Source organism: Anas acuta, chromosome 14, assembly GCF_963932015.1.
Source record: "Anas acuta chromosome 14, bAnaAcu1.1, whole genome shotgun sequence".
NCBI lineage: Eukaryota > Metazoa > Chordata > Aves > Anseriformes > Anatidae > Anas > Anas acuta.
This window is the reverse complement of record NC_088992.1, coordinates 11124870-11143262: the sequence shown is the minus strand read 5'-3', so window position 1 is coordinate 11143262 and position 18393 is coordinate 11124870. Positions and strand designations below refer to the sequence as shown.

Below are 18393 nucleotides of genomic sequence, written 5' to 3'. Positions count from 1 at the left end.
TGTTACAAGCATCAACTAGGATAAATTTCTTTAGCGGAAATATAGAATGATGCAGTACATTGACATGAGACTGTGGCATTTCCTCTTACTTCTTTTGTGTGAACACAACTGAGGCTTAAAAAAAAAACAACAAAACAAACAATAAAAAGAACCAGAATAACATAGCCAAACACCTACATTTTAACTGTCCCTGTGTGATGGGCTTGCATGCAAACTGTGTATTGCTTACAAAATTAAACCTGTGGGAAGAGGGGTCTGGGTCTGGGGATTAAGGAGTGGCAGAGGTTTGCAGGTAAAGATACTGGCCTGGCTGCTCCTGCAAATATAAAATTGCTATTTCATTCTGAAAACCTGTAGGGAAGTGAGGAAAAATGCATCTCTCTTTACTGTTGCCTTCAGCCAGACATCTTCCTTGTCTAACCTGAGTGAGAAAAAAATCTAACCAATGTAATTTTTCTAATGGATGCCTTTTGCTGTCTTCTGCAGTTAAAAATAGCATGTAAGTATTAAATAAATAAATAAGCTTGTGGGATGGGCTTAGCACTTCTCATCTATCTTGGGTGCCTCTGTGGGATGTACTTAAAAATAGAAATAACGTTCTCACCAATTTATGTTTTTCTGATGTCTTAAAGTAGCACATCCTCAATATTTTATTAATGAGTCCATTTAAATTTAATGAACACTTTGCATACTTCTTAGCTACTAAGAACAAAATGTTGGAGCGTGTAGTATTTTATTAGGGTCTGCACCAAATGCTAGGGCTGAACTTGTCCTGGAAGTAGTTAATTTTAATTGGAATCTCTCTGGGGTTAAGTGGAGTTTTAAAATTTCAGGATGGACACTTAATCCACTGTAGCATAGCTACCAGTATATTGAATTTATCTCGTTTAATACTATTTGAACGATAAAAGGGCCTCTCTGTTAAGCCTGGTGGCTTTGTGCTCGGGAGCAGCCAACTTCTCTGTGCCTTAAAATACAGCTACTGTAGCTCGCAGCGAGCTTTTTCAGTGAGCAGTCTTGCAGCGTTGGCTTTTTGTGTGTAAGCAGAGCTGTCACATTGACTGTGTGTAACACTCGAGATCGTGAAAAGTGGGGATGCGAATATTTACCTTAAATGCTGGGGAAAAGTAAGTGAAGTTACTCAAATGTTCTAGCAGTGGGTAGAGAGTTTTCTAGCCCTTTGGGTGAAATATTCAACAGAAAACCATAAAAAAACAAAAACAACAACACCTCAAACCAACAATGGTGATGTAAAGGAAGCGTGCGTGTTCTGTTTACCCCCACCCTGATCCAAACACAAAAATCTGACTCTGGCAAAACTATTTTTCCCCCTGTTGAGCTGTAATTATACATCATGCTGTGGTGCTTGCTGCCTCTGGGCTGAGGGCTCCCTGCGCTAAAGCTCAGCTCTTAACGTTTGTGCCTCAAGTCCTGCATCCCTCTGAGCACCGTCTCTCATTTGGGTGCATTTGGATTTCTGAATCATCTGAAAGGACACGGTAATGCCTTAATGTGTGTGCTGTCCCTTAGTGCTCACTGCATCTCGGTGCAGTACATCAGGAGATGGGGACCAGGGTTCAGCAGACCATCAGGACGCATCTGCTCCTCACTAATACTGTGTTTGCTTAAAGTATAAACCTAGTACAAGGAGAACATGTATTTATTTTATTTTTAACAGGAAGTTACCCTCCGTGGTGTTAAACTCTGTTTCTGTTTGCAAATGAAGGTTTTCACACTGTTACCCAAGACCTTGAGAGTGCAAGGTGAAGAGGAGAGAGGGTGATAGTTAAAGGCACTCAAACAGCGCATGACACTGGGCAAGTGGGAGAGGAGCCCACAGCCCGGGTGTGTTTGGCAGGATGTCAGTGTTGCTTTTAGCATTGATTGCATTCGTTGTGCAGAAAGTCCTGAGGAGGTTGTTACACTAAAGTAAATCACTGGGAGTGTTGGAAAACTTCTACTCCCTGCTGCAGTTATTTCACCTTCCCTCGCTGATCTTGGTGTAAATCAGAAGAAGAATTGAAGCTTTTTTGGAAATGAAAGCTGTGTCTGTGCTCAGAAGCCTTGGACAGGCACACAGGGTATTGATGTTGGGTATCTGTGTGCTTTTTAGGTGTTTATGGCTGACACACTACTTCTGTGTTAGCTTTATTAGAATGGTGTTATTTTACCTTTTACCAATATTACCTTGTTTCCATCCTTACTGAGATGATTCTGATGTTTGGGGAAGTTTTGGGCAGACGGGCTTCTCCTTGCTCTGTAGAAAAGTGATTAGTTTTATGAGAAATCTTCATATCAAGATCTTTTTGGTACACAAAAAGTCACTTTGTGTAAAGCAGTCATCCCCAGCATGTTTAACTGGGTGGACAACAGTCTGTACTGGCAGTAAAAGCAAACCACAAGCAAAATACCATTTCCTTCTTCCTTGCAGGGCCAAGAAGCCCAGTAGTGATGGGAATGCAGATCTGTGTATACCATCAGTACTAGTTAGACATCCCAACCAGCCTCGTCCTTGCTCATAAGGAGAGAGGAGTCTGTAAAGACCCTCCCTTGCACAGCAAAACGGACCAAGGTTGTGCATGGCTTGGAGCGAGGGAGGGAAGGGAGTCACAGTAGTTTATTTTTGTAGCAACAGTAATTAAGGATGAAAATAACATTCAGTGCTTTTATTGAAATGTGCCAGGCAGCTTTCTGTCCTGGAGACAGTAAGTTAGCACCCAAGAGCAAGCATCCTCTTAGGGCTTTGTCAGCCCTTGGTGCCTGAGCCACTTGGCATTAATATAATTAAAGATATTACATATCACAGACATACCAACTCATTTGCATTAAAGCCAGATTCTTTATCAGAAGGTTTCTGGTATACAGGAGAGAAATCGGACTTTTTTTCCCTAAATGGGGCTGAAGCATCATCCGTAGTTCAAATGATCAGGTATGAATTTTATTCTGCCACAGATCTTGCGCATCAAGTCCTAGAAAATACATCTACTCTGGTGTCTTACCTGTTAATGGGGAACATCTGCTAAACTCCTTACTCCTTTGTGAAGACTCCTGTGCCACACGCCTGACCTTTCCTACCACCCAAGAGGTGCTGCAAAGAGATGCCCGTGGTGGGGTGCTGCTGTAAGACCTTCCCGCAAAAGACCCTGCGTATCCATCTCTTAGCCTGATTTTCCAGGCTCCCAAAACTGTAATTGCTAAAAGTGAGTTGCTAGACAAAGACAGGAGAGGAAGCAGTGTAAGGTAGTCAATAAGCTCAGGAGCTGGTCTTTAACTTTGTACAATAATTCAGAAATATGCACTGCAAAATTGTAGAGTAGATCTTTAACACTGAGCATTTAAGATACGTCTCACTTTAAATAAGTAGCTACAAAAGTGGAACTCTAATTTTTGCAGTGCTTTGTATGTGATCGCTATATTCGATTTATTAACCGTTATGTTGATGAATCTATGGTTGCAGAAATCTATACATTATGTTTCACAGGGGCACCTTTAGTGTTTTGAATTTCATCTGCTGCTGCCTGTTCAGCTGTAAAATCCTTGTGGGTTTTTTCCACCCTTGCCTGCAAGCTGCTGTATCCATTGCTGGTGGGTTCAGGAGATAGAAATCACTTTCTCAATAGCTTGTTTGTCTGAAGAGATTTTTAATTGTTGTTAAGAATTTTTTTTTATGTATTATATTGTCTACATTCAAACATAAAAATCATGGTGAACCACGTGCTTTTCTGTCTGTATACAGAATCCTTGGTCAGGTTTTTCTAATGTCTGTTTAAAACGATAGTGAATGATATTTATAGTGACTCTAGCTGTCTAATTTTAGACTTCAGTCGAGTTATGAAAGCTTTGGGAGGTCTGACTGTGAAAGCATATCTGTCAATATGATCAGCAGTAGTACTGAGATGAGCATGCAGGCTATAAAAGTTAAGGAAACTTGAAAATCTTTCTGTCATAGATATCATAAAACTTACAACAGAGGCTACTTAATTATTTTTGTATGAAGATCTGCCGAGCAGAAAACAGCTCTTAGTTCGGGAGGAGGTTTTTCTCTTTTTTTCTTTCTTTCTTCAGTTTAAAAAAAAAAAACACACCACCACAAAACAAGAGTGAGGAATTAAAACCAAGAAGAACTGGTGTATTGCAAGGAAGCAGTCTGGCTGCTGTTAGCACCGAGGACATAAGCATGTATAAGGAGAGTGCTCATCGTGTGTCAGTGTTTCTTCTACCCATTGGTGTCTATTTTTAAAAGCTGTTGACATCAAGTTCCTTCCTTAGGCTTATCTTTGCTAAACTGGTTAGTGAATAAATGCATCGAGTCCAGTTTTTAGTAAAGCTGCACCCAAACTGCATTAATAGCATCGTGCCTGCGAGCAGTGCCGCTGGATGTTTGAAGGAGGCTGGCACGCTCAGGGGAAAGCCGCAGCTCGGCTTTGGTGGTGCCTCCCACAGGCTTTGACCACTGGGTGTTGTGGTCTAGGTGTCGCTTTCCTTTGGGCCGCTGACACGACGCAGGGGTGTGACAAGTGTGAGCAGGGCTCCCACTGCCCAGCTGCTCGATCTGCAGCCAGGCCAGCACCAGCTCCTCGCGTGTTCAGCATCCTCTTCAGGGAGCGCCTCTGAGCCCACTCCTGCTGCCCTCTCCATCCTCTCAAAGTGAGCACCTCCTGCTGGAATGAAGCATCAGAAATGCTCTGGCTGTTTCAGTTCTGCTCAGGCACAGTAATTGTTTTTTTTCTTAGGAGACTTCTTCTAAATCAGGGATCTTCAAGCAATGCCCCCCGGCTGTGCACGCCCTGCTCAGACACGGATTTCAGCCTGCTGCAACCCACGCCCTGGGACTGCTTGGTGGCAGCTCCTCCCCTGCCGCCTCCTGGCTCCCTGGCATCTCCTCTGTCACACAGCCCATCCACCTGGCAAGGTGTTTTTTTTCCATTTGTGAAATGCCTTTTCCCAGGAAAGTGTATGTGCAAGCAGCGCTGGGAAAGCGTGGATGTGCTGTGCCTATGCTGCAGCCCTTTGCATGAGCAAAGTCCTTAAAAATGTAAGACTTGGGTCAGGGAGGATCCCTCAGCTCTGCAGTTGTCATCATTTAAGACCGGCCAAATATTTAGGAGGTCTAACAAGTTGTCTGGTGAAAGGCAGAGAATTGTTTAATTTTTGCCCTGGATCCATGTGACATTTAAAAAGACAAAGGACAAAAGTGAATCACTACACCAATGATTTTACCTTCTTCTGTCCTTTGGAAAAGGAATTAAATGTAGATGCAAACTACGAAATGTTTAAATCATTTTCAAGGCTGTGTTTTGCATTCTTTTCTACCACTTTGTGGTCATTTAAAAACAGTAAGCCCATACGCCTCACTACGTGACTATATTGCACCGTTGGCAACTTCATCTGTTTATTTATTTATTTATTTTTTAAACCAGAACTTTGGGGAGGAGATAGCATACAGAAATGTGTGAGAATACAGCTCTTCCTGGCTGAAAATACAGCACATTACTTCAGTTCCTGCATGCTTAAAGAAATGCATTTGTTTACCTTCACACTGAAAAGGGGCAAATTTGTAGCATTAATTTATAGACTATGGTGCAGTAGAAACATCTTTCGTAGTAACCACTTCAGGGCTGGTAGTAGAAAGCTTTGGAGAAACCTTTGATTTGATTTTTGTGTTTAAGTGGAGCTCTGAACGCTTAAGCTCTTGAGTACTCTACCCATTTCCCTTTTGAAAGCCTTGTGACTGAGAGGGGCAGGGAGATAATGTGAATAACGCAATCCTGCATTGACCTGGAATCTCACAGCCGATTGTTTCTACTCTTCAGATGTGTTTTCTCCTGTGTTTGCTTCAGTTTTTACTCCAGAAGGACCCATTCAAAGTGGAGTGTTACTGGGAAGGTGGCTGTAAGGTATAAAATAAACTGAGGTAGAGAGCCTCGATTTTATGTGAAGTGGTATAAAAGATTGCTTTCCTAAATAGTAAAGTTAGGCGTTGCTTTTTTATTTATTTCATACAATTCTTTAGATTGTTTCTACTGGAATCAGAAGATGGATGCATGGAAGCAGTACTGCACAGCAGGATGGGGCTGCTGCTTTGCCATGTTCCCATCTTCAGAGCTGTTGACACTTGGGAGCGGGGCAGTGTGTATTTTAGCAGAGCAAGCATCAAAAACTACTTACTTGGGGGGGGGGGCAGGGGCGTGTCTGTGTTTGTAGTTTACTACAGGTACAAGTGGTAGCATGGAAGAAAGCAGAACATGCATTTTCTCAGCTCAAGAGAGCAAGGAATTGGCTCCCCAGCACAGATCGTGGCAGTAGACCCTGAAAGCTGTAAGCAGCGGAGCAAGACTAAGCAGGTTGCTTGCTTTCCTTTATGTAACCTTCTGGCTTCCCTCAGTACCTCTGTTCATGGGGCCGCAGGATGGTGAACAGGGTTGTTGAACATCTCTAGCTTTAAATGTCCTTTGCCACAACCTCAGGTTGCTTTTGGCACTGATCAGTTCCCAAGTCCAGTTCTTGACGTACCTGCAAGCACCTACAGCAGAGCAGCTCAATGGGCAGTGCAACTGCTGGGATGGTTTTGCTGCTTGAAAAAGTATCCATCCATCTGTCCACAGCCTCAGAAGTGGATGGGGAAGGGATCATTTATGAAGGGTCTTTATTTTTACAACTGTCAGCTTGTGTGTGTTTTGGACAAGTCTGTAAACCAGCACCGATTGAAAATACAACGCACTGCAGAGGAACCTCGGTCTGGCACGTAACAAAGTGACTCTTAACAGCATCGTTAAATGGGTTAATCATTCCCATCCCCTCTGCTGGAGAGTTGTAAGCTGGGTGTGATGCCAGGTTTCTGAAGAGCTCTGGGATGTGTCCCCTGTGTCCTGGGAGGACGGCGCTCTACTGCGGTGTGATTAGAGGTGAGAGGCAGAGATCCGTGAGAGGTGCTTTGATTATCACCCATTGCTAGGCTGTCACTGTGCAGCCTGTGGCCAGATCAGAACCGTATGTTTATATAGCAGCATTCGTTAGAGAAACGCTCGTAAAAGTGAGCCCTTCAAGAGATCCCCTGGCTGAAAACTAGAGAAATGCCAATAAATTCTTCTGTAATTGGCAAATTCTGTTTGAGAAGGTTGCATCTAGAGTGCCTACTGCACAGTGCTCCGAAGTGTGCATGTTTCTTTGCTTCTTGAGGAAGGAAATAACAGCCAGACTAACATTTGGCCAATTTATTGTTTTGTTTTTTTTGTGTGTGTGTGTGTGTGTTGTAACCACATTGCATAGCATGTAGTGGAAAGCTCAACACGGAGTTTTGTGCAAGGAGAATGAAGGGAAATGCCAATGGCTTATCAATGAGTCAAATGATGATAACTGTTTGAATGGGATTGGTACATTGCTACTGCAGGTACTTTTATTTCAGTGGTGCACCCGTTTTTTATTTTTATTATGTTTTCCTCAGGTTTCTAGATGTTGTGGATGCCCCATCCCTGGAATTGGTCAAGGCCAGGTTGGATGGGGCTTTGGGCAACCTGATCTAGTGGAGGGCATCCCTGCCCACAGCAGGGGGTGGAACTGGGTGATCTTTAAGGTCCCTTCCAAACCGTTCTGTGGTTTCTTATAGCCTTCATGAGTGCTCGTGGCACTGTAGTGTGTCTGTAGCAGCTTTCTCATGAATTGTGTGTTTTCAGTAGTTATTGCACAAGTCTCATTGCTGCTCCTGGTGAAGTGTCTTGAAGCCAGCAAAGGACACGTTAATGCTGTGCAGGCTGGAATGGGTACTTGGCAGGACTCCTAACCTTGAAACGCAGTGTATTTTCTCAAAAACCTCTTGAGTCCTGATGATCAGCAGCTAAGATAATGCTGTCTGACATTACTGCTGCGATTAATGTTTTTAAAATAGATGCACAGTATCCTTTCTGAGGGATGCTGGATTTCCATGTTTTCCTCAAATGGAATATTGAATCAAGTCATCAGGATGTAAAGCAGTTGTGGCTGACTGAAATAGTTACATATCTAAGTGCAGGTTAGAAAGCATCAACCCTTCAAGTAAAAATGCACTTATGGCTACATCCTACAGTTGTTTTCCTTAAATATTTTTAACTTCTGCTCTTGTTTTTGAAAGGTATTTTGAGGAGCTTCGTCAACATAATTGCTTGGACTCTTCTCAAGTCTCTTCCCCTGGTAGCATATGCCCGTCTGTTTTCTGTCTTTGGTTTCAGTTTGCCTTTTCTGCTGTGGTAAGGACGACTGTACAGCACTGTTCTCAAAACGGCAATTTTTTGTACCATTAACGTGTGGCCAGGAAAGTGCAGCTAACTCCTTTAAGGGGAAGAAAAAAAAAAAAAGACTGACTGTACATGATGGCCATTAAACGCTCAAAATAAAATCGGCCTTGTGATGAAAAAATGTCTCAAATTCACTTCAGAAGAATCATTTAGGTTGAAAAATACCTCTAAGATCATCAAGTCTAACCATTAAGCAACGAACGAGCTGCAGACTGCTTGTCGATGGTGTGTTGCAGATCTTCTGGATAGGAAGATCTGCCTCAGGTGAATAATTCCTTTGGTATCTGGTAGTGGCCAGGACGTGATGTGGAGTTTATTAGATGCTCCACAGTGGACTTCTACCCCCTCCTTGACTGCTTACAACAATGAAACTGGGTATCTGCTTAATCTGCCTTGCTGTCTGCTAGTAAAATGAGAAAAAGAAATATGAAGCATTTAAAGTCTATGCCTCATAGAAAATGTCAGTGTAAGCCACGAGAGCCACCTAGGAGCTTCCTTCGCCCTGCACAGGTGGTCTTCAGAGGTGGTATTGTTTCTGTAATTGATATAGATGTTCTTCCCCCAAACTGGTGCACCTGAAGCACTGTGTGTTAGGAGGATTGAGTAGATTAATGAGGGCTCAGCAAAGCCTGAGGTGCCTCACTTGCTCCCTGCCCACTCTTGCACCCCAGTCTTCCTCCATGATCTGGAGTGGGTGGTGGTAGCATATCTGTCATCTTTCTCTGATCTGGCTTAAAATATCTGAATAAGACAATGATGGTATCTTTTCTACAAGGCCAAGGCAAAATAGTTATGTTCAGAAGTGTCAGAGTTGCAGGAATTGGCTTCTTTTGGGGTCAGGTGATGACTAAGGAGAAGTCCTACATGGTGTGCGTTATGGAGCCACACAGTACTCACAAGTCTGCAACCAACCCAAAAGGAGATGTGTTAGTACTCTAAATCTTCCACATTGTCTTTCAATAAACACTTTGAGGTGGTAACTTTAAGTCATTGCAGGGTTTCAGTGAGTATTACAGAATAGATTTACCACTGGAAATGGAGGAGAAAACTCCCCGGTTCCTGGATATCTTGCACTGCTCAGCGCTTTGCAGGTTTACCAGGCTGGTGGGCAAAGGAGAGTTCAAGCCTCACAAAACCATGTGAGAGACACTGGCTTCATCTGGTGAAATATGGATTTACCAGTAAAAAGTACTAATTTCTAAGTAATTTTATTGTTCAAGAAAAAAAAAAATTACAGGCCTGTCTTTAATTGTTTTGTAGCAATCAAGTAATTTTTTGTAGATTACAGCTAGGTATTATATTTTTAACCTGCCTGGGTTCTCATAATCTGTGCAGACTCCCCCAAATTTACACACTTAGAGGGCGATACAGATTTAACTAACATTGCCTTCTACATTTATGCTTACTCAGTACTTTTTTATTTATTTATTATAAGTAAGGTAACTCTGAAGGAACAGCATCTTGGAGGGTAAAGAGGACGTTACATGGAGTAAAAAGCAATTCTGCAGATTTGCTTTAAATCTTTTCTGTAACCTTATTTAATCCTCCCTCCCTCCCTCTTTTTAAATAGTCCTGTGTTGTAGTTTTATTTTAGCACGTAGGTACTAATGTGGGATTATGTCAGTCTGCTTGACCTCCCTGGAGCCTTTAACATTTTTCCTGGTTATCCTTGGAGACTGAGCATGCAAATGAATGACTCGGTGCTCATTAACTTGGCTTTGAATGTCAACACAGGGCTATCAGCAAGTTTGGGAGCAGTAACACAATGTTGCAGGGCAAACTTATATAGGTTATTCTTTCTTTCCATCCCCCTGTTGCATGTAGGTATGTTGTGGAGGGGAATGGATTGCTGTTTAGTCTTAGAAAGCAGACATTTTTCACGTGTCCATCTCTCGCTGTAAACCGATGTGGGACTTCAGCGCATTCCATAAAAGCCTACGTTTGCTTTTGTGTTCAGTCTGCGGGGTTGCCTCTGCTGCTGTGTTAGCTCAAGCTATAATAAGTACCGTCCTGAGCCAAATTTCCATCCATATCCACTTCTAGCTCATATTAAACTCAGTCTCAAATATCCTTCTGCTGCCCAGAGGGGGCATTGTGGCTGGCAGGGGGTTGCTCAAGGTTAAGCGCCCTGACGCTGGTCATGCAGTGGGGATGGAGCAGCTCGAGTTTCAGCGACTGTTTGAGTTGCTGTTGGGATCTCCCTGTGCAGGGCACTGCTTCCACTGGTCACACCATGCCTTCTCTGCCTGCCAAGCCAAAGGATGTGCTGTGTCTTGGGGTCGGTACATGAGTCAGTGCAAAGTAGAACAAGCAGCAAGGACAAGTGGATTGCACCTAATGAGATTAGTCCCAAGCAAAGGTAAAGCTGCTGTCTTTGCCTTTTGTCCTTTATTTGGAAAGGAGTGCAGCAGGCTCTGGCATATTTGTTGGATGATGAAGTAGTTTATGGTGTTGATCAATAGCGCCCTGCTGATCTCAGCGAGAGGAAAATCCTCTTAAAGGGAAATGCAAATAGAGAGCAGTTACCTTGTCTTCCAGGAGTAACTGGAAATAGCGAAGCAGTTTGTCATGTTAGAAAAGTGAGGCTGAATAGCTGGGCGTTCTGTATGTGGTTATTATGCAAAACATCCTGTTGTAATGGGCAAAGGCTTTTTTCCCTCAGAAAACAGTGCTTCCAAAGCATGTTGTTGCTCATAGGGTGATGGAGCCCTGTTGTAAATGTAAATACAGGGGTCTAGATTAGATTTAACACAACTTCTCCTGTCCGAATGGCACCTTCTCTTTTATTTCTGGAAAAAAAATGAGATGTTTGTAGCTCAGGAGCTGATATGCTTTGTTTTGTGGTGGCCTTTCTGCTTCTGTGCATCCTCCCACTGACCGGATAACCTGGTCACATTGCAGAGTTAGCTGTCTGTGGAGGGATGTGATGCAGGCTCAGATGATCAGAATACCATCCTTTTTTTTCCCCCTAACACCACTTCACCCCCTTAAAGAAAATGGATAATGGAGAACAGCAAATGCAAATGAAAAGGGTATACAGAGGAGCTCTTTTACCAAAAAATGAAAATCTGGTTATCTAAGAAGCCTGTCTAGACAGACATCCATTTTAATGAAATGCAAAGCAGAATAGTGCATGAATACTTCATTAGTAAAACGACTTGTCATCTTTGAACCCTGATGTAATGTTTCTTGAAAGCTGTTACCTTCTTGCAATATTAGATTGAAGTTTTACAGCGTGATGGAGAAGTGGCAGTACATATGGTATTGTTAATGTGACAACCACGGAGCATTAATGCATAATTGACTTTCTCTATCAAACCTCATTTGGTTAAAGGAATGCTCACCAGCAAACCCCTTCTAGAGTTTGTAGCACAGCAAAAGCCCGCAAGGAAACAGAAGTGGAAATTTACTGTAAATGATGCTATGACCGTGTGACTGGTTAACCAGCCTCTCAACCCACAGTTGTGGTTAAAGTTCACGGTCTTCTTGTGATGTTTAGCTCACAGTTATTAGCGGTGGTCCTGGTCTAGTTATTGGCTGCCCTCTGCTCTGTTGTGAGTTCCAGGTACACCTTAGCTCAGCTTGTGGCTTAGTTGAGTGCATCAACTAGAGAAGGTGAAAACCGAATGAACCTCGCTGTAGGTATTTGTGCTCTACTTAAACGTATAAAGCAAAAAGTAACTGTTCTGTAAGTTACATCGCTGTTAAACTTTGAGCTTTCAGATGTAGATCACCTCTTCTCTAGCTTCCTCTCCTTGTCCAGCAGACCACTGCCATGCCATTGACCAGGAAAGCAAGGTGAGACTGCAAACCCCAGTTCTTATGGGCTCACCACTGCCATGGCCCCCTGCAAATTGAGGGGGGAATTGCACATTGCAGATTTCATGCTTGAAACACAATTGTTCTCTTATCTGAGGAAAGACAAAGCAATTTCTTCTGGCTAAAACATGGATAGAAGAAACATGCAAATGGTTGCTGCCTCCTCTGCCCCTTATGTTTTGGGATGAAATGATGCATTCTGTCAGAGTTGACAGAGAAGATTGCTATAGGGTCAACTCAGTCCCTGTTATGTGGAGTGTGTAGTAGGCAGTGTGTGTATCTGCGTGCCCCGTCTGGACCCATTTGTGGTGAAACCCAGTTGAGTGGCTTGGTGTTGCTCTAAGGGTCACGTAGGGGGGCTTTGCTTCCAGCCTGGATTTTGGCCCCCCACTTATTTAGAGGGGTTATCTGGCAGGAGATGCACAGGGTTTTACTAACTGTGGCTGAAATTTGAGGAAAAGTGCATTGCTAATCTAGTGCTGAAATTTGTCTTTCAGAAGATGATGTTAATCTTAATTAACTTTTACCTTCAGCCCAGTTAATCAGTGCTAATGAATTAACTGATGCTGGTGCTGTGTTATGACAGGGAGACAGGCTCAGCATATCCAGTAATGCACTTCTCATATCTGCACCAGCCTTTTCCAAACGAAACACCTCTGCTCCTTCCCTGCTCCATCCCACCCCCCAAATCCAACCCAATACAAATGCAAAGACAAAAGTAGGTAGTGATGACGTGCAGACAGATCGGCTTTAATTTACAACACGTGCATGAAGTGTATCTCTCACTTGGGTAGTGATGGTGTATCCCTCTTACCCAGCAAATTGCTGCTGAACCAAACTCGTCTCGTTGCATCTCAGTTTTCCTGGCTTGTTCCTGCAGGCGCCCCGTGCTGCTGGTGTGGTGGGAGCAGCTTGGGTTACCCTCCTGTGTTCCAGCCTGCAGGCGTGAGTTGCAAAACTGGTTTAAAGAATGGATTACTCATGAGATCTGCTTCACAAACCCTGCCCCTCGCTCGGGTGAGGTCTGCTGCACTGGAAGCAGAGGGCTTGAACACACACGCGATCTCTGGCTAGATACTCGGGCTGAGCTCTGCTGTTAATTACAGCTAGCTGGGATCCTTCAGGTTGGAAGGGACACACGAGGCTGTCCAGTGCAGTGCTCTGCTGCAAGCATGTCTTGCATTACTGCTTTGCAAGCTCCTTCAGACAGCTGAACATACATTATTTTATCAGCAATCTCGGAGCCCAGGTGAGCTCGGCTTGCTGAAGAAAACCCAAGCAGGGATCTGAGCATGAACAGTGCGGTAGCTGACTCAGTGCAGCACCCACTAGCTACATCTCCTGCCAGGAACGGGGCGGGACGATTACAAAGGCAGTAGCAGAGTGCCAAAATTTCCTGCTCCTCTCCCTTGCAGTACACTAAGCACCATTCCAGTCTGTCTTGTGCCAGTTGCCACAAGCAGGAATGAGCCAGGCCCCGCTCGTCGAGCAGCTCCCGAAGCTCTGGCATCCCCTGCCGCCTCTGGGAGCGGCTCTGCCATGGAACGGAGCCAGACCAATGATGCTCTCCTAATGGAAGAGCTTTCTCAGGGAACTTGAAATGGGAATTATTAAATGCTTAACACTTACTACTTACAAAACACATTTTTAAGGTGCTGGAGTAAGTTCTTCGGAATAAAAAGAGGCTGAAGATGGGAGCAGAGTAGTGTTGGGTCAGTGGTTGTGCAGTGGCTTAGAAGGCAAGTGCGTATCTTCATAAAGAGTTGAGAAACAAGACTGTACATAGCTTATTGTAGCTTAAATTTGCATGGCCAATGGAAATTTAGTGTGGAAGAAGCATGAGAGGGGGCCCATGTATTTAGTTTATTATGAAATGGTTCATCCACACCACTAATGATTCTAGTTGGGTGTTCTCCATACGTGTTTGGAGGCACAGGCTTCCACAAGTAACTCCCACACGGTGCTCTCCAGAAAATGGGAGAGAACAGCTGCAAACTGCAGCATTAATCCCTTACAGTTCTCATTACATTATACGGACTTTAATGTGAAATAACTTCTGTCTTTTAGCTCCTCCCGGTTTGCAGTGGCTGTAGGTGAGCTAGAACAAAGCTCTGCGTGTTTTCACTTGTTTGGCTCAATCCTGTTCTCTTAGCGAGCAAAGTCACCCTTCACCACTCGTGCGTGCTGTTGACGTCAGTGTGCTTTTTTCTTACCAGGTTCTGCGTTTCCCAGCCATGACCTGGAATCAGCTGCTAATACAGATGAAGAGATAGTTCGGCTTTTCTGCCTGACTTAATCAGTGCTCTCTAGGAATTGTGCTGTAGGATCCAGAATAAGACCCACTTGTTTCCTGATGCTTGTAATGAGTTTCAGGCATTCGTGACCTGTTTTGGGTAAAAAAACAGTAGTCTACAGGTGAGAGCTCTGCTATTGCCAATTTATTCGGCAGTCCATGCTGAGCTTGGTTTTGGAGTGGAGTTTTTCAGTAAGAAAAACAAACAAAGCAGCTGTTCCTAGGGCAAATGTGTTATACACAGACACTTAAGCTCCTTAAATTAGCTAGTCTCTTTGCAATGCTAGATTTTAGGTTGTGTTGTTTTAATTTCTCTTCCTGCAGCAAGTCTGTCTGGGGGAGGGGAGTAAGAAAAGAAATCTGCTCGGTTTTTCTGAGCAACCCTCCGCAAAAATGCTCAAAATCTTAAAAGGCGCTTTAGGAACGGAAAACAAGAAATTTGCTTTTTCGTAAGAGAGAATGTTATGTAGCTTTCTAGAAATGCCATTAAAATGCATTAAAGCTTTTTATGTTTCTGGATGGAGGTGCTCATATATACCTAACTTCAGTAACTCTTAGAGAAGTTTACCTTCATGCTGGTTAGGTCTCTAACTGGTAGTGCTTTCATTTGCAAAAGGCCAAGTACGTCCAAATTCGGAACTGTTTGGGGATGGAAACAGTACCTCAGCCAGTCCTTTTTCAGTGTTTTCCCTTAGAAATCCAGAGAAACATCCACATCCTAATAATCTTAGGAAAACAACTTTATAGCCTGCAAAGCAATTCATTTCGAAATGTTTCAATTCCGTATGCTGGATGATCACATCTGCTTATTTTTCCGCCCGAAACTCTCAAGCTGTCTCCTACCTGGATAACAACCAGCAAGAAGCTCGGTCTTGTGGTTCTTTCCAGAATTCCCCAGTCTCCAGGGCTGTATTACTTTCAAACTACTAAAAAATAACACTAAAAAACAACAACAAAAACACCACCTGCCTGTGGTTCTAGCTTTGGAAAGGATCAGTGTGTCATCATTGAAGTCATGCGAACATCTAGAGAACTATTTAAGTGCATGATGAATACTCGAGCATATCAAGTATCAATGTGCTTAATTTATTCTCTCCTTGCTATTGTTTTAAAGTCTTTTTATAACATCTTGGTCTTTCACGTGTGTTCCTCTGTGTGTGGCACTTGCTTTTCCTCCGTTTTAAGGGAGGCTGCATCCTTCCTGTGCCGTAACCGGCTGCGGAGGACCCTTGTTGCCTAGGGAACAGGGAAACCTTACAAAAAATAATTTATTTTTTTTATTTCTGTGTTTTCTCATGAGAGCTTGACATTCTTTTCATGCCCCTTTGTGCTGAATGACTTCTGTGGCCAGAGCTGATGTACCTCGCAGGAAGGCTCAGAAACATGGTTTTCAATTATAGCAGGGAAATTAGGAGGGGGCTGCAGTCCCGACGTGTAATTCGCCGTGTGCTCTGCTCCGTGCAAGGGACGCTGCAGCGAACGCCTCGGTGAAGAGCTGCCATCTGGCTGGGGAGATAGGCCCGGTCGTGATGGCTGTGGGTAATGTGCTCGCTTTCTCTTTTCCTCTCCGATAACTTGCTTTGCCTGCAGTGCTTAAAATAGCTCCAGACTCACCGTCCCTTCAGGTAAAAGCATTCAGCCGTCCCTTAACTTCTGAGCTGCAACCAACACGATGCTTCTTCACGCCCTGCCTTCGAGTTTTTACCATTGACAGCATTTTGAAGGTTGTCAGCAGAGCCCCATCCTCTTCAAAAATCCCTTAGAGCCTAGAGAAGCCCTGCGTGAATGAGCTGTCTGAAGAGGACGGGGCAGTGCTGCTGCCTGTGCGCAGCCATCCAGCCGTACGTCTGCAGGGAGCGAGGGCTGACGCCTCCTGACCCCCCTCCGGGCTCTTGCAGACGTGGTCTGGCTAAGTAGGTGCAGTCGTAAAGTCTCCTCGGCTTGCAGGAGACTTCTGCTTTAATCGATATGTCCAGTCTTGACGATATCGAGTGGTACGTGAGACGGCTCGAGGGTCTTAGGAATATTTTTTACCAGCAAGAGTGGAGGGATGGGCGTTTGTTGGTTAGGTTTATGGTAACTTGTGCTTGCATCATCAATTTGTCACTAACTGATCGTCAGCCTCCGATGAAACTGTGCAGGTTTTATTGGCACGAGGTTTTCTGTGCTGTCTTAAATAAAAACAAAACAAAAAAAACCCTCGCCCACACCTCCAAGTTAGCTGCTCTTTCAGAGGATTTTAATTTTGTTTATCTGATTATGATTAAGCAATCCCATGTTTATAGCATACGCTTTGACCTTGATGTTAGTTCAACTGGGCAAGGATATAAATGATGAATAAATACCATAGCTAGCTTACCGTTGTAATTGAAATTAACTCTTTAGTGTATTTCTCTAAAATAGGGACGTTCTTTTTAAGATACATGGTACAATTTTATCTTTTCTACCTAAATTTAAGAATTATTGGGGTTTGGGTTTTTCTCTTTTCAGCCAAAAAAAAAAAAAAAAACAAAAAAAAAACTGTCTGCTTTTTCCTATGCGTTGATTTAGAAGTTAGTACTGTGCCATTACCTAAATTGATTAGGTGTACGGAATGAAATTAACATTTTAAAACTAAAATATGAGAGCTTCAGGCCCTGGTATATAAATCACACGCACAGTGTGCTGGAAGCTCTGGATCCAATACAATTTTGATAAAGCTGGTTTGCTCTGAGATTCATAAATGATACAAGACTCCACTGAGTGGTATAACTATTTCTGCAGAATTTCCTTTTTTTGCTTTGTTTTCCCAACAAATATCACTGCGTGACAGCCTCGGCACTAGTGGTACAAACAGAATAGCCCCCCAAAGTGGCTGTACCTAAAACACTGATATTTTAGCCAAAGATTTCCTGTGTTCATCAACACAAATTATCCTTAAAAAATAAAAAATAAAAAAAAAGGAAATTTCTGCCTGAAAGACAGTATATATCTGGCACAGGAGTGAGCTAAGCAACAACAAATCCCCAAGTTATAATTTTATAGTGCTGTAATTTTGCTGATCAAACAGCGAAGTTTAAGACAACTCACTGTCAGCACAGAAAAGCCTCCAACCAAGAAAACAAAACAAAAAAAAGCCTTAGTTTATAACAAGGAGCAGTAGAGCATTGTGTGCAGAACTGCCGAGTCAAAGAGTTTTTTAAATATTCTGTAGCTCAAGGACTTGGCTGCTCTTCAAACACTTCCAACTACAAAAGGATGGAGAATCTTGCAAGTGAATGTGCCCCCTCTAGGGGCAAAAATGTGGAAATCTGTTCCAGCAGGTAAACCCAAGACACTGGTGAAGCATTTATTTGGAGTGTGACTATCTAGGGTTTTTAACCCTGCTGAGAAGGGATTTCTGTTGGGACTGGGATGTAACTTCCTCTGCATCTTGTTTTCCTGGCTCGCTGCAAGAGGTGATAGGTGCTGTGTGTTAGGGCTCTCGTTTCTGGGCTTCTGACACTTGAACTCTTAGGAGGTTATGAAAAATGTGCTGCTGTTTGTCAGGGGTAGTTCTTGAAATGCATTTTTATAAAGGGTGTGAGGGTGTTTCATTGTGTTTTTTTATTTTAAAAAAAAGGCAAAAGGCTGTTTGTTAGTTCTGTAGGAGCTGTAATTCTGAGCTGTTCTGTGTGCATGTTGCACAATTTCAGTAGGAAAGGATATGCCATATGCAAGGCAACACACCACTTCCCTGTCTTCCTATAACACAAACACCCAGATCATCCTGGGGAACCTCTCGGGATTCTGGGGGGAGAAAAATCATTCCTGAAACTTCAGGGATTTGAATGTGGGAGCTGCTTTAAACTTGCATCAGTTCTGTGTCACTGCGTGTCACTGCTCCAGCGATGACACCACAGCCACAGAGTTGTTGAACTTGGGTGGTCATGTTTATTTTCTCTGGCAGTTATCACTAAAACACAAATCCTATATAAAACCACTTCAGCAATTTTTGAATGTTTGAGAAGTTACAAAATCATTCTTTCGTAG

At 43.3% G+C, this 18393-nt stretch overlaps 1 protein-coding gene across 1 annotated transcript in view; it reads left to right on the top strand.

Annotated features, from left to right (window-relative positions):
- UBTD2 (ubiquitin domain containing 2) overlaps positions 1-18393 on the top strand; it is a 59230-nt gene that overhangs the window by 34218 nt on the left and 6619 nt on the right. The gene's annotated exons all lie outside the window — the stretch shown is intronic.